The sequence below is a fragment of the Medicago sativa genome, chromosome 6 (assembly GCF_051527215.1).
Source record: "Medicago sativa cultivar Bolivia chromosome 6, Bolivia_mono, whole genome shotgun sequence".
Classification (NCBI taxonomy): domain Eukaryota; kingdom Viridiplantae; phylum Streptophyta; class Magnoliopsida; order Fabales; family Fabaceae; genus Medicago; species Medicago sativa.
In genome coordinates, this window is record NC_140754.1 from 71165675 (window position 1) to 71180193 (window position 14519).

Sequence of the window (14519 nt, forward strand, 5' to 3'; positions counted from 1 at the left end):
TCCTTCCTAATTAGTTTTCCTGCAAAATTGACAATGATGCTTCTTCCTATGGCTATGTCCTCTATATTACATTAAAACAAAAAATTGAAAAAGAAGAATATGTATCTTTTAACATATGTCCCATAATTCACAATAAAAAAACTGGGAATCATGGTTATGGTGAGAAAAAAACGTCTCTGCAAATAGGAGAGACATGTATGTGATGGAATAACAAAAGTACACAACCATCGTCATCGGCAATCATGATTACAAGGGAAATATCAATTGTTAGCTTTTTAAAAATAAATCTGATCCCAAAAATTACAAACAGGATTGCTATAATGTGATATTGTTGCACCATGATTGTCCAATGTCTTCTAAACAATTGAAGATTTAACCACAAACTGATATCAATTGATTTCACATCATACAACAATCTGAACCCATTAATGTCAATAAAGGGTCAAAGGATAGAAAAGAAACTTCGCTACTTTGTTTCATGTGTGCTCATTACAAGTTTTTTTTGGGAAATAATATGAGCCATTGGATCAATTAATTATAACGGTTAAGATTTGGTATAAGTAAAAAGACTTAGTGTGTGTTTGGTAGAGCGGTGGAGAGAATTGATTTTGATAGAATTGATTTGGTTAGAATTGATTTTGGTTAAAAGTGAGTTGAATGAGAATTGATTATGTTTGGATACATTAAGTCAAAAGTGATTCTTATAAATTTATGTTGTTTGGATAGCTTGGATCAAAATTGATTTTGAATGCTTAATTACCAAAATGGGTATTAATATTTATTGAAGATTAGATTTCATTTCTATTTTATATATATAGTTATTCTTTTTTTTTTATAGCAAATACATATAGTTATTCAAATTTTGTTGCATTATTAATTTAAATAAAAAGCATATTCCATAAAAACATTTTGTATAAATATAAATAGTATAATTTTCGTAAGATAATCCAGAAGTCCTAGCTCAACTGGCAAAATGCCGAAATTGTTAGGCCGGATGCCATGACCGGGGTTCGAACCCCGGTACCTCCACTTGTGTGTGTGAGTTTATAATGGCTTTGCCATTTCGTCTATCTACCAAAAAAAAAAATTCGTAAGATATATTATATTTATTTTTTTCCCCATTTTAATTAACAAATTATGTCAAACATTTTATTTAAACTTTAAAGGATTAATCAAAATACTAACAGGCTTTTGTAAAAATAAGAAAGCAATGGGCTTTTGAAGCCCAATTTCAACCTCTTCTCTAACCTAGAGAAAGAGAGAGAGTGCTGAAGGTTGCAGCTGTGCAATGCTTGAAGCAGTGGCGTGAAACCAAAATTGATCAGTGAAACCAAAATCATCACAGCCTGTGTTGTTGGATTGGAAGATACGATTTATAACTCTGTAGGAAAAAGAAAAAGAAATCATGGGTAATTAGGGAAAACGAAATTGTCACCACAAATTAATTCCAAAACCGCGTTTACTCGCCGCAAAAGCTCCGAATTGTGGCTTCACATAAACGTGGGTTTGAGACCGTTTTCACGTTTTGTTGAATCGCTTCTGAAGTTATCCAAACAACAAAAAGTATGGTGAAACCACGTTTGAAAAAGCAAACGAGCGTTTGAGGCTCCCAAACGTGGAGCCAAACAAGCACTTACACCTGGTGTCAACGGATCCTGACTCATTATGTCTTCATTTAATGTTTGCCATGTCTGTAAATGCCTTCAAATAATTGGAAGGTATAACATTGAATCCTATAATTGACACCAAGAAGGCTGCCTTCAATTGCAACATATTTGTTAACCTAAAATAATTACATGTTAATTTAACGTTAATTTTTCGAGATTGAAGACTTTGATAGGTTTGTAGGTATGATTGATACTTTTATGGTGAAAGGTATCATTGATAATTTCATGGTGTGGACCTCGTCTTTCAAAATATGTTCAGTGCTCCCAGGTTGTGAAGGAAGGAAGGAAGGAGGGGTATAGTAATCTTACACTAGACATCATTAGTAATTAATGACAACCATTAATTAAAGGTTTTTTTCTATATTACCCTCTCTTGATTAGGGGATAATTTATTTCTCATGATATCAACCAATTAAAATGTAATATGCATAGACAACATTAAATGTAAAATAAATGAGTCAATTTTAATCTTAATGTAACTTATAATACTTTTAATTTTTATTTAATTATATTTAGTATAAAAGAAAACTTTATAAACTAGTATATGAATTCTTTAAAAAAAAACTAGTAGATGAATTGTTAATTTGTCCAGCTCAATATAACGGGTAACATAAATAAAAATTTAACCTCTTTGTCTAGCTAAGCAATTTCAGCAAACTCAAAAAAAATATTTTTCCTCAAAAAAAAAAAAGCAATTTCAGCAAAATAATAATAAGAATAAGTAACGGTGAAAATGTTAAAATAAACATGTTTTAGAACACTGGCCTATAAAAAAAATGTTTTCGAACACTGGCAAATAACAAGCAAGGAACAGGTAAATGATAATCTTAAGTATTTTAATTGTTATAAGTTCTATAGTGTAAATTAATTAAGATTGAACACTTAAATATGATTAAATAAAAATTAAAAGTATTAAAAGTTATTTTAGGATTAAAATTGATTCTCTCTTTCTTTTTTAGAAAAAATTGACTCATTTATTTGAAACATTTTTCTATGATTAAATATTATTCAATATGATTAAATCAATATGTAATATAATTAAATGAAAATTAAAAGTATTTAATGTTGTCTACGTATATTACATATTGATTGGTTGATATTATGAGGGAGTAAATTACCCCCTAATCAAGAGGGGGTAATGTAGGCCTCGCCTTAATTAAAATTAAGATCAAGGGTCAGGATTAGGAGTAACTCCAAAGAGTTACTCTTAGAGTCAATGGACCCCTCCTATGTATGTATGTATGTATAATATTTTCTTTTTTGTTACATAGACTAATTCTCTTTCGCAAGCTCTTATTAAATTCCTTCTGAGTTGTTTTATGCATGTGCAGATTCAGGTACCTTGTTATTCGACTCTGACATTGAGAAAATCGAGATAGCTATTCAGAAATCCATCATGGAAGCAAGAGAAGCAGCAGTTCTTCCACTTCTTGATTTAATTATTTCTAATCCGACGAAGAGATGGGAGACATGGAACATGTAACACTATGAGATTGTGGAAGACTTAGTGACATTGATGAAGTTGCCCAAGGGTACCAACTGGAAAATCCAGTTCTCTTTGACATAAAAAATGTAGTTCTCGCCGCTCTAAGGGAGAACCAATTATCAGGTAAGGAATCGGAAGAATGTAATGCTCATCTAACACATTTTCTCAAAAGCATGGAACACCATCAACTTACCTGGAGTTTCAGAGTTCGAGAAAAGACTATGTTTGTTTCTTTATTCTCTAAGTGAACGGGCGGAGGATTGGCTCATCACACTTCTGAGTGACACCATAAGTACTTGTGATGATTTGAAGAAAGCATTCCTCTATCGCTTTTTCCTTAGATCAAAGTACATAGAGTAGAAAGGAAATTTTTGGTTTTCAGCAAGAAGACGTAGAAAATTTGTATGATGCATGAGAGAGATACAAGCTACTACTTATGTGTGGGGCACAAGTTTTCTGAAATGGAGATTGCATTGATTTTCACAAATGGTATGAAGTCAACAACCAGCATGCTCTTAGACGCATCAGTCGGAGGTACCATGAAGAACAAAACAGCTGTAGAAATCTAAGAGCTCATAGATATCATGTCCTTGAACTAGTATCGCCCCCAAAGCGAGAATATGATTGTTATTAAGAATTAGGGAGTTCTAAGTTTGTAAACACATGACGCGTTGCTAGCAAGCAACAAAATTCTTTGCGGTAATTTGAAGCATTAGCTAATAACTTGGAAGCGCAATAAGTAGTAAATTTATCAATCAACGGTGTAAGTTGTGACTTTTGTCATAAAGCTCATGAAAGCGGTGCATGCCTTCTAGAAAATTAGCGGTGCAAGTAAAATACATTGATGCTTTTACCGGGAAACAAAGGAATCCTTATTCCAACAATTTCAATTCCGATTGGCCAAACCGTCCAAAAAATTTATGGGAAGTAAACAACATTTTCCAACCACCACGGACAACCAACCAACAATAACCAAAGAAAAATATATTAAATATCTAAATGACAAGAATTATTTGTATTTTTTACGTTAGTATAATAAATATTTTAAAAACTTTTGACATAAAAATGTTTTAGTTTAGATCCTTTTGACAATTTTTTTAATCCATACTAAATCATCTGGTACGAAACGTATCATATGGTACGAAAAGAATCCTAACTATGTTCGGCCCCAGTCTCACCATCAACCATCAATCATCTGAGCATTAAAAAGATAGTACAACTTAGGGGTGACTAGGCAAAATAGCCAATGGAATATTGAGAAAAATGAGATAAACACATGTAATGTAAAAAAGAGTAGAATAACATACAAACTGTAGCAGACAAAAACATACACTGTGTTTGGAATGAGAGATTTTGTTAGAGATTCCAGCGAGAGAAAGAGAGAAAGAGCACACCCACCGCGTTTGGTTCATGAGAGAAATTAAGGTGAGAGAGATGAAATAGGTGGGTCCTACAACTTTTACCTCTGTAGGTGCCTTTTCTTTGGGAGGAGAAATGTGATGTGGGTATAAGAAGATGAAGAATTGGAAAAGTAGTAGGAGAAGATAAACACGGGTAGGGAAGAAAGAAGCTGGAAAGGGATTGAGATTTGCATGTTTGCAAATGAATATTTAATAAAGAAACAAAACGTAATATGATGTAATATAAAAACTACATTAATTATTTTCTGGTACAAATTACATGAATTTAATTTTGAAAGAAATAAATTGTAAACTATAATTTTTATTATTTATTACAAAGATATTTTGGTCTTTTTAAGAATTAAACACACTTCTCTCTCTTCTATCTCTCTTGTCTTTCTTTTAAACCAAACAATACCATCAATCTACTCTATTTTTCATCTTTTTCTCTCTTTTCATACTCTCGTTTACCTATTTCTCTCTTCTTAATTGCTTCTTGCAACCAAACTCGCCCTAAGAAAAATCCATTTAATTGCATTTATTTATTGAAATGTATTATTAGTATTATAATTATGCATCGATGTCGTTGTTTGCGATATCTTGAATATAAGAAGGCAATAATACATGCATATTATACTTAATTATTACTCTTTATTTATTAAATTATTTTTTTAGAGGTACATACTTATTTTTAAACATAATTATTATTTTTTTAGGGAATTTTTAAACTTAATTATTACTCAACACAAGAACCATCAATGCACTTTTCACCAACAGGACAATCTTCGTCAGTAGCGCAACGGGCACCAGCTATATTATCAAATAAGAAAAAAAAATGTTAATCGAAGGTGATAAAATATTGTGTCTAATATAAATAAGATGATTTGGAAATGTTGTGAAAATGACATACGTATACTTGCTTCAACCATAAATAGAGAAAGAAAGATGATCAAAACATAAACAAACATGAAAATTTTTGCCATATTATTGTTTGAATGTAATAAACAAAATCATTTTAGTAACTTTATAAGTAAAAATGTCATGCTTTGTTAACATCAATTTAATATTTTTTAGAATTTTGGAGTTGCAAAAGGCCATTAATAAAATTATAATTAATGTTAAATATAGAAAACTATATAGTATATAACTATTTGACCACTTAACTTTTGTAAAGAATTCACGTACTAATTTTGACGATCATTAAAGTTCAATATATTTTTAGTCTCATTGAACTTCATTGTATTTTTTATTTATATTTATGACTTTCAAAATATACAAGGGCCAAACTCCGAAAGAGTAACATAAGTAATTAAAGATTTAAAAAACTATATATATAAATAATTCATCGAAGAGGTGCAGTTATTTATTTTTTTCTTATAAATTAAAAGTACCATATAATTTTTTAGGCAACAATACATATCAAAGGTAATTAATATTAAAAAAAGAAACTGTATCGGTTGATAAATGTCAATTTTTCATGCACAAGGATATAAAGGGACTGGATTATTAATGGAATGTAGTACTGTCAATGTATAGATATATATAGATGAAAAAATGGGGTTGAATTAAAAGAAAATTGTTATAAAAGAAGATAAAAGGACAAAATTAAAGATGAAGTAGATGAAAATTTTGTGTATTATTCTCTTTATAAGTGTATCTTTATACTAAAATACGAGCATGTTTATGAGACATATATAAGCAAGTGAATGATTAAAGAAATTAAGGACCATTAACCATCCATTCACTAATGGGGGTTGTAGGAAGGTGGAAGATCAAGGATGGACATCCAATGATATTCTTATTCATATTTTCATAACACTCTCCTTTGATATCCATTAGGATATGCCTCGTTTAAACATTACTAGAAGAAAAATATTTGATGAAAATAAACTCTAATGAAGGAAAAAAAAAGTACAATATCCTTTTACATAATATATTTATTTCTCTCCCTCAACAATACAATCATCTATGGGACGACGTAGACCAATCTTTTTTATTAGTTGTTCAAAAACTCTGTTTGGGAGTAACTTTGTGAAAATGTCTGCAAGATTATTACAAGAACGAATTTCTTGAATGCTTATATCACCATTCTTATGAAGATCGTGACTGAAAAAAAATTTAGGTCAAATGTTTTGTTCGATCTCCTTTTATGCAATATTATCCTCAAAGATAATTGTTGCATTTATTCTTCCGCTAGATAAACCACAACTCTCTTGTTCGTGTTGAATTAGAGACTTCAACCAAACACATTCTCGACTTGCCACATGTAGTGCTTAGAGTTCAACATGATTCGATGATGCTGCTGTTATGGCCTGCTTCACAGATCTCCATGAAATGGTTGTACCTCCTGCAACTTCATAATATGTTGATTCTAATTTTAATACTTTTGAATAAAAACAAACCCATGTCCATTGTACCTCTAAGGTAACAAAATATATTCCTGACTCTGTTACAATGTCTCTGTGTAGGTGAAGAACTATATCTTGCTAATAGACCGACATAAAATGAAATATCTAGACGTGTATAATTAGTAAGGTACATTAGTGCTCTGATTGCACTAAGATATGGTACTTCAGGACCAAGTATTTCTTCATCCTCTTCTCGAGGTCTGAAAGGATCTTTCTCCACATGCTATGATCGAACAACCATTTGAGTAGACAATAATTGAGATTTGTTCATATTGAAAGTTTTTAATACTTTTGCAACATAGGCTTTTTGAAGCATGAATATTTCATTTTTCAAATGCTCAATTTCTAATCCCGAAAAAAACTTTCTCTTTCCCAGGTCCTGCACCTCAAATTTTTTCTTTAAGCAATCTATAGCTCTTGGAAGCTCTTCAGGAGTTCCAATAATATTTATATCATCAACATACACAAAAATTATAAAAAATTATTTTCAAACATTTTTATAAAAATACATGGACAAATGAAGTCGTATGTATATCCCTTTTTTATTAAATAATCATTAAGGAGATTATACCACATGCAGCCAGATTGTTTTAGTCTGTATAAATACTTATTCAATTTGATGGAATAGGCTTCTCGAGAACTAAGACAATGTGTCTTAGGCAAATGGAATCCTTACATGAGTTTCATGTAAATGTCACTATCAAGTGATCCATATAAATAAGCTGTAACAGCATCCATCATGTGCAATTTAAGCCCTCCATGTGCTACAAAGATAATTAAGTAACGAAAAGTACATGCATCCACTACATGTGAATATGTCTCATCAAAATCAATTCTAGGTCTTTGTGAAGAGCTAAGTACCAATTGGAACAACTCAAGCCTGGGATGAACTTCAAGAAAAATTTCCGGAACTTTTCTTTACTAACTTCAAGAAAAATTTCCGGAACTTTTCTTTACTATCATGAAGTTCATGAAAAAGTGTGGAAAAATTACAAACTTTAAACAAGGAGATAATGAATCTCTTTGTGATGCATGCGAACACTTCAAGCTATTACTCAAGTGGTGCCCATGTCATGAAATAGATGAATTCAATCATATGCAAATCTTCAAACAAGGGTTGAAAGTGCAGACAATGATGTTACTCAATTCCTTAGTTGGGGGAACAATGAAGACTAAGTTAGATGCTGAAGCGAAAGATCTGGTTGAAAACGTGGGGCATAATGAATACATGAATCAGAATAATCTTGGAACAAAAACGAAAGGAATATTTGAGCTTGACACTCACAGTGCCTTGATGGCTAGTCATAATCTTATGGCTAGCCACTTTAAAGTTATTTTTGGCAGCTATGTCGATAACAAAAGGAAGATAGGGGTTGAATAACATTTTCAGATTAAAAATATTTGTGAAAGCGTGGTTTTAATAATTCCCTTTTAAATTGTATGACTATTCAAATTCATGCACAATTCACAAATGATAAGAGTTATACAATGTTGAAACAACAATTCATTATGAATGAGAGATATTATCCTATGAATTGTGGTATAATCAATCAAATGTCACTACTCTTTTCAATCCATGAAACCTACAGCTATGTCAAATCAAACCTAATGATAAATAGAAAATCACTACACAAGAGAATAATAACACTGATATATGAAAAGAATTATTGACATGTTAATTTCCATGATGTAATGTGATTGAAATGAATGTGTATTGATCTCAATCAATGACAATTGAAATTAGATTTATGTACAATAATCAATCACAGTCTTATGGTAACTAAGCTAATCAATAAGCATTATATATCAAGGTAAATTTTTTAAATTAAAAGGATAAGGGAAAGAAAATTAACGGATTTGTAGAGGTTCCCCCTTTTCGTCCTCACTAGAGGCACGTCTTCTCTTCGTAGAAGAAAACGACTCTTCTACGGGCTTCCACTATGATGAAAATGTTTATAACTGTATGATTGCAAAGATTACTTCCATTGCTAATATTTTATGCTAAGCAATCATACAAGATCAAATCTTCAAGCTCTCTTGAAATTGGACAATCGACAAGGTATTCGAACCTCAAGCTTGCATGCAATTCTTCAGCCTTTTACTCCAAAAAACCTTCTTTGCCATGTCTTCGCTTAGTTCCCTTTGAATCTTGAATGTTTGAGTAACAACCCCCGCAATTACCTTTGGAGGTGAAAAATACATCTGTTTGTTTTAGATCCTTGATGCACCACCGAGATCCATGAAGGCAACCAAACTTATAAGTAACTGATGATGAAATAACATGATGTTTTTAGCTATTTTTTTTAGTTATTTTATTTGAATTGGAAGGCAAATTAGAAGTCAATTAGAGGAGTAGTCAATATTTTTAGGAACGTTTTGTATTGTTTTGATTTGAGTTGTTGTAATTCACTTTTATCCTAAATCATGCAACTCCATAGGTGTTTTGACTATTTATAGTGAGAAATCATGTAAATGGAAGAAGACGAAGAAACAAGCATTTACGCGCATGAAAATACATCGAGGCGCCTTAAGCATGGACCATGCACCCCAAGTGTGAGCCAGGCGTCCCAAGTGTGGCAAAAATACACGTGGGTACCAATCATGCGCCCCAAGTGTGGGATGAGCGGCCCATAACTGCTTTTTGCTACTTTTAAGTGGAAGAAACTCAGTTTTTAAATCCAACTTTAGGTGGAAACTCTCCCTATAAATATCACACCTCTCATTCATAATTTTTCATCCAGAACAAAGTGGTTCAAGAGGAAGACAAGTACTATGAGCTTCAAGGGAGGAGTCTCTGTCCTCACTCTAAGTTTTTAGGGTATGTTTTATTTCTTTTGTGATTTGTCTTTAGTTACCATAAGTAACTAAATCTTTTTAGGCTATTTTAATTTAAAGGGAGGAGTCTCTGTCCTCACTCTAAATCTTTTTGGATATTTTAATTTAAAGTTTTTATTTATTTATTTATTTTGGGAATCATATTTAATTTCACTATTCGTAAGACTTTGCCTGAATAATGCTTAATATCCCTGAATAATGCTTGACTGTTAATTTATTCCAAAAAACAAATAGAGGGAATTCGAATAGTCCTAATTAACCACCGCTAACATTCTGTAATCAAAACAGGTTACTTCTAAACTCTTGCTCAGCTGCAAACAGACTAAATTGCAAAACCCATTTATCAATTATTTAATTTATTTAATTTCTTGTTCCCAAATAAGTAACGTGAATTGCCTAGTTGAAACGACAATCTCTATGGATATGATACTTTACTTACACTTTATTACTCCATCCGTTTCAAAATGAGTGTAGTTTTAGCCAATTGCACACATATTAAGGAATGGAATAAAGTAGTCAAATGTCATAGCAATTTTACCAAATTATCCTAATCAACTATTAGTTTGTTTTTCATTAAAGAAAAAAAAAAAATATTTTGGAAGTAATGTAACATAGTATTAATTGAAGGGTACAATTGGAAAGAAAAAGTTATTATTGCATTGAAAACTTAAAGTGACATTCATTTTGAAACAATTTTTTTGTTGCTAAAACGACACTCATTTTAAAACGGAGGGAGTATTACTTAGTAAACGATTAGATACACTTGCTTAAATCTGACCATCCGATGTGCATCATGTAGCCGGAATAGAGTCGATCTTAGATAATACTCCCTCCGTTCCTTTTTAACTGTCACTATTAGTGAAAATTTTTGTTCCTATTTAACTATCACTTTCAAAGTTCAATGCAACATTAAATGTTGTTTTTACCAATATTACCCCTATATATTTATTGTGGAGAGAGAAACATATGAAATGAAATATTAAATTAATAAAGCCATTATAGTAAAAGCAAAAACAATTGTATTAAAAGTAGTAACATTTATTGATTGTCTTGGTTTGTGTAAAACATCAAAAAGTGACAATTAAAAAGGAAGGGAGGTAATGGTAGAGTCATGATTTTACTTGCGTTTTTTTTTTGAGAGGATGATTTTACTTGTGTTGAAAAGAGTGGAGTACGCAAATCCTTTCAAAGTAGCATTTCATTTCAACTTCCTAGACATAATAAAGAAAGAGAAAGAGTGAACAACAATGGATTTGATGAGACAGCCGACAAATATTGTAGTGTAACAACTTTTGATGAGAGAGAGCAAAGTATATAAATGTGGGAAATGTTAACTTGTGCCCTTGAGGTATAAGTTAAGAAATCAAATGTAGAAGTTTTTGTTTGGAAATTGTGCATTCAATGTCTTAAAAGTTTCAAAAGTTATATTTTCAATATAAAAATTATTTTTTATTTCTATTTTAAACTTCTTAGCTTGTGCCCTAAGGGCACAAGTTAACATGACCCTATAAATGTAAACAAAAACTTCTACAAATGACTTATGGGTATTGGGTTTAGGTTGATTCGGTTACCGACAATAGTATTTTTGTGGACCGAACCTACCCATTATAAATTGTTGACTATTATTTTTCTCATATTATGGATTACTCATGCGTCCTATTTTTTTTTTCAAAAATACCCATGTCTGGATTATATTTTTCGAATTAGATTGTTAGTGTTTTCCAAATTGTAAAATCCGGAATGCTCTTTTTCCAGAATTTTTTTTATTTTAACCTTTCAAATTCGTAAACTAAAATGCAAATAAACATAAAAAAAGAATTAAAAACAACACAAAGATAAAAATAACTCATTTTATTAATATATGAATAATAATTACAATAGTGTTGAAGCTTTTTAAGCTTAATACTCTCCCCGTTTCAAAATAAGTGTCGCTTTAGCCAATTGCACACATATTAAGGAATGGAATGAAATAATCATTAGACATAATACTTTTACTAAATTGCCCTTACTTTTTAAGAAAAAAACAAACTTAAAGTTGCATTGAAAATTGTGAGAGAAAAGTTAAATTTATTGAGGGTAAAGTTGGAAAAAAAAATTAAAGTTGTATTGGAAATGTAAAGTGACATTCATTTTGAAATAAATTTTTTTGGCTAAAGTGACACTCATTTTGAAACGGAGGTAGTATATAAGAACCTAAAACTATTTCTAATCTCCTAAGAGCCTAAGAAAGGGGAAGGGGGTAAGCTATATCAATGGCTCCAACCACTGGTGGAGTGGAAAGAGGGGGGAGGAAAGAGGAGGGAGGGGAAGAAGAAAACAATGCTGGTGAGCGCACAAGGGCCTCTAGGGAACAAGAGACCATGATGGTCAACCTTGCACCCAGACAGACCAACCTCAGACCCAGACTGACCAACATGACTCCAGATGAACCGCACTTCTTTGCAGCGCGGTTCCATCCCCATTGACCGTTCATACAATCCCTGGAAATTTCCAAAGATGCCTCTTTCTATGAAAGACCAACGATGAAAACACATGGTTGTAGAAGGAAGAGGATGAGAGGGTGGGAGATGTTTGTGTGAGAAATGGTGGGAGATGGATGGTATTTATAGGAAGGAGGATCAAAAATACATTAATAGTGGGTCAAAAACAGTGTTTTTTGACCTGACCACCGCCCACAACAATTGAAAAACGTTTTCTATGTGGTGTAAACCACCGTCCAAAGGAGTCTGATGCAGTTCGGATTATATAATCGAAACTGAACCATTAATTTTCGGATTTTGTAATCCTAATAAATATGATCCTGGTGAAACAAATTGAAACTTAGCTTCGACTCTTTCTGTAGGGTGAATGATGGTTCGGATTATATAATCCGGATTGCTTCAGCATAAGATTCTTTTGTGTGATCCACAATGCACCGACAAATTATGTGGTCTACAACGCCCAGATACCTCTATAAATAAGGGTCCCTGTTTTCATTACAAGTAAACTACACCAGGAAAAAAAATGGAATTCCCTAGCTTTGATCCGAACACCAAGCTAGGGGCAGTCTACTACAACGAGGGAAAACCACCCCATCTATTTCGGATTCGCAACGATGTCATCGTTTCCGGACTGAAGGATCAGCTGGATCAAATCAACCATTAACTCAACCACAAAGACACAAGGAGTGTGGTCGGTGTTGAATATCGATGTCCATTGTCCGACTCAGCCGGATCTCTTTGGTTCAGCCGGATGAAACTCACAAACGAAGACGACGTGAGAACCATGTTCTCTATCTTTGTTATTTCATTATGTTTTAATTTACGTCAAAGATATTCATTTAAACACTAAAATAGTTCGAATTCAACTCATTTTTTTAGGGTGTAAGTACAATACAGATTATATAATCTGAATTACACTAGAGGAATTCAGACTATAAAATTCAAACTGCTTCAACATATGATTATTTTGTGAGGACCACATTTCACAGATAGTTTTTGTGGTCCACAACATCCATAAACCCCTATAAATAATTATTTTCGGTTTTCACACAAACACACCAAAGAAACCATGAATATGTTTGTCGTTGTGCTGAGGATCTTTGTCATGCAGCCGCAAAATAGATTGCACTCCATGTGACAAATATATTGCTATCTATGTGACAGCGTGATGAAGATCCTCAGCATGCTTTCAAAAGTATATAGATACTCCTTGCTGCCTCCTTGATAGATAGATACAAAACTTTATAACTTGATGTATAGATATGAACATCAAGAGGTTTCAATGAGTTAAATCTTGCTGCCTGCCAGATGAATAAGTCATATGCAAAGGCAGCAGGATCTAACTCAAAGAAATCCTCTTGAAACACCTTGCCTTTCTTCATTATGTTGCAGATCTAACTCCAGAGAAGAGGCTCTTATGAACTCGATCATGTCGGCATGCCGATCGTAACATGTCAGTTGGTAGGCTAGCGTGACCGAGTTCAAAAGATCATCTTCAAACAGCTTCCCAAAAGATTCATCATTTCTGTTATTATTGTTTTTTTAACTGTTTATTTGTCTTATGTTGTTTTTATTTATGTTATGTACCTTTGTTTTATTTTTTTCCAAGTCATTCGCCATGAAAACGCTTCAAATACAGGGTCTTATGCAGTTTGAATTTTATAATCCGGACAAACTACATGCATTTCGGAATATAAAATTCGTAACCCCTCAGTTTATTTTGGATTGTGGCGTTTCACCACAGGTTTGACCGGTTAGTGAAGTTTTAATGCATTTTTGGACGGTTTTGATTGTGGAACACATTTTATTTGACTGTACTTATGACATATGACAGATTTAAGGCTATAAAAAGGCTTGGATTTTCAACAATTTCCTTCATTCATCACTTCACCTCCTTTCTTACATTTTCTTCAAAAAAAAATTAGTTTTTTAGGTAGTTTTTAGTTGTGTCTGTGTTGTCATGCTCATTGTTAACCGTTCATACGACCCCTGCAATTGCATTGCAGCTTATGTGGGGGTTATATGACGGTCAACAGAGACCCTTGACAACAAAGAAAGACCCAAATTTATATCCTTTTTTCCCGATTGTATTTTCCGTAAACACTAACAATCTGGTTTGGAATTTATTTTCCGAACCAGGGGTATTTTTTGAATTTTTGTAAGGCGCAGGAGAACACAGGGTGCTGGGAAAAGTAATAGTCTAAACTGTTTAAGGTCGTGCTATTGGGCTCGATGACTCGCTG

At 32.4% G+C, this 14519-nt stretch overlaps 1 long non-coding RNA gene across 3 annotated transcripts; it reads right to left on the reverse strand.

The window, feature by feature from the left end:
• Window positions 1-264: 264 nt before the first annotated feature.
• On the reverse strand, window positions 265-5644 carry LOC146916618 (uncharacterized). Of its 3 annotated transcripts, none has more exons than XR_015015169.1 (3): window positions 5464-5644; window positions 4485-5363; window positions 265-1381 (listed from the first exon to the last, which is right to left on the reverse strand). It is a non-coding gene; the product is annotated as an uncharacterized LOC146916618 (long non-coding RNA). The 3 variants fall into 3 exon arrangements; XR_015015168.1 differs by lacking the exon at window positions 265-1381 and adding an exon at window positions 2698-4348; XR_015015167.1 differs by lacking the exon at window positions 265-1381 and adding an exon at window positions 2698-3254 and having other exon boundaries at window positions 3347-5363.
• Window positions 5645-14519: the final 8875 nt, after the last annotated feature.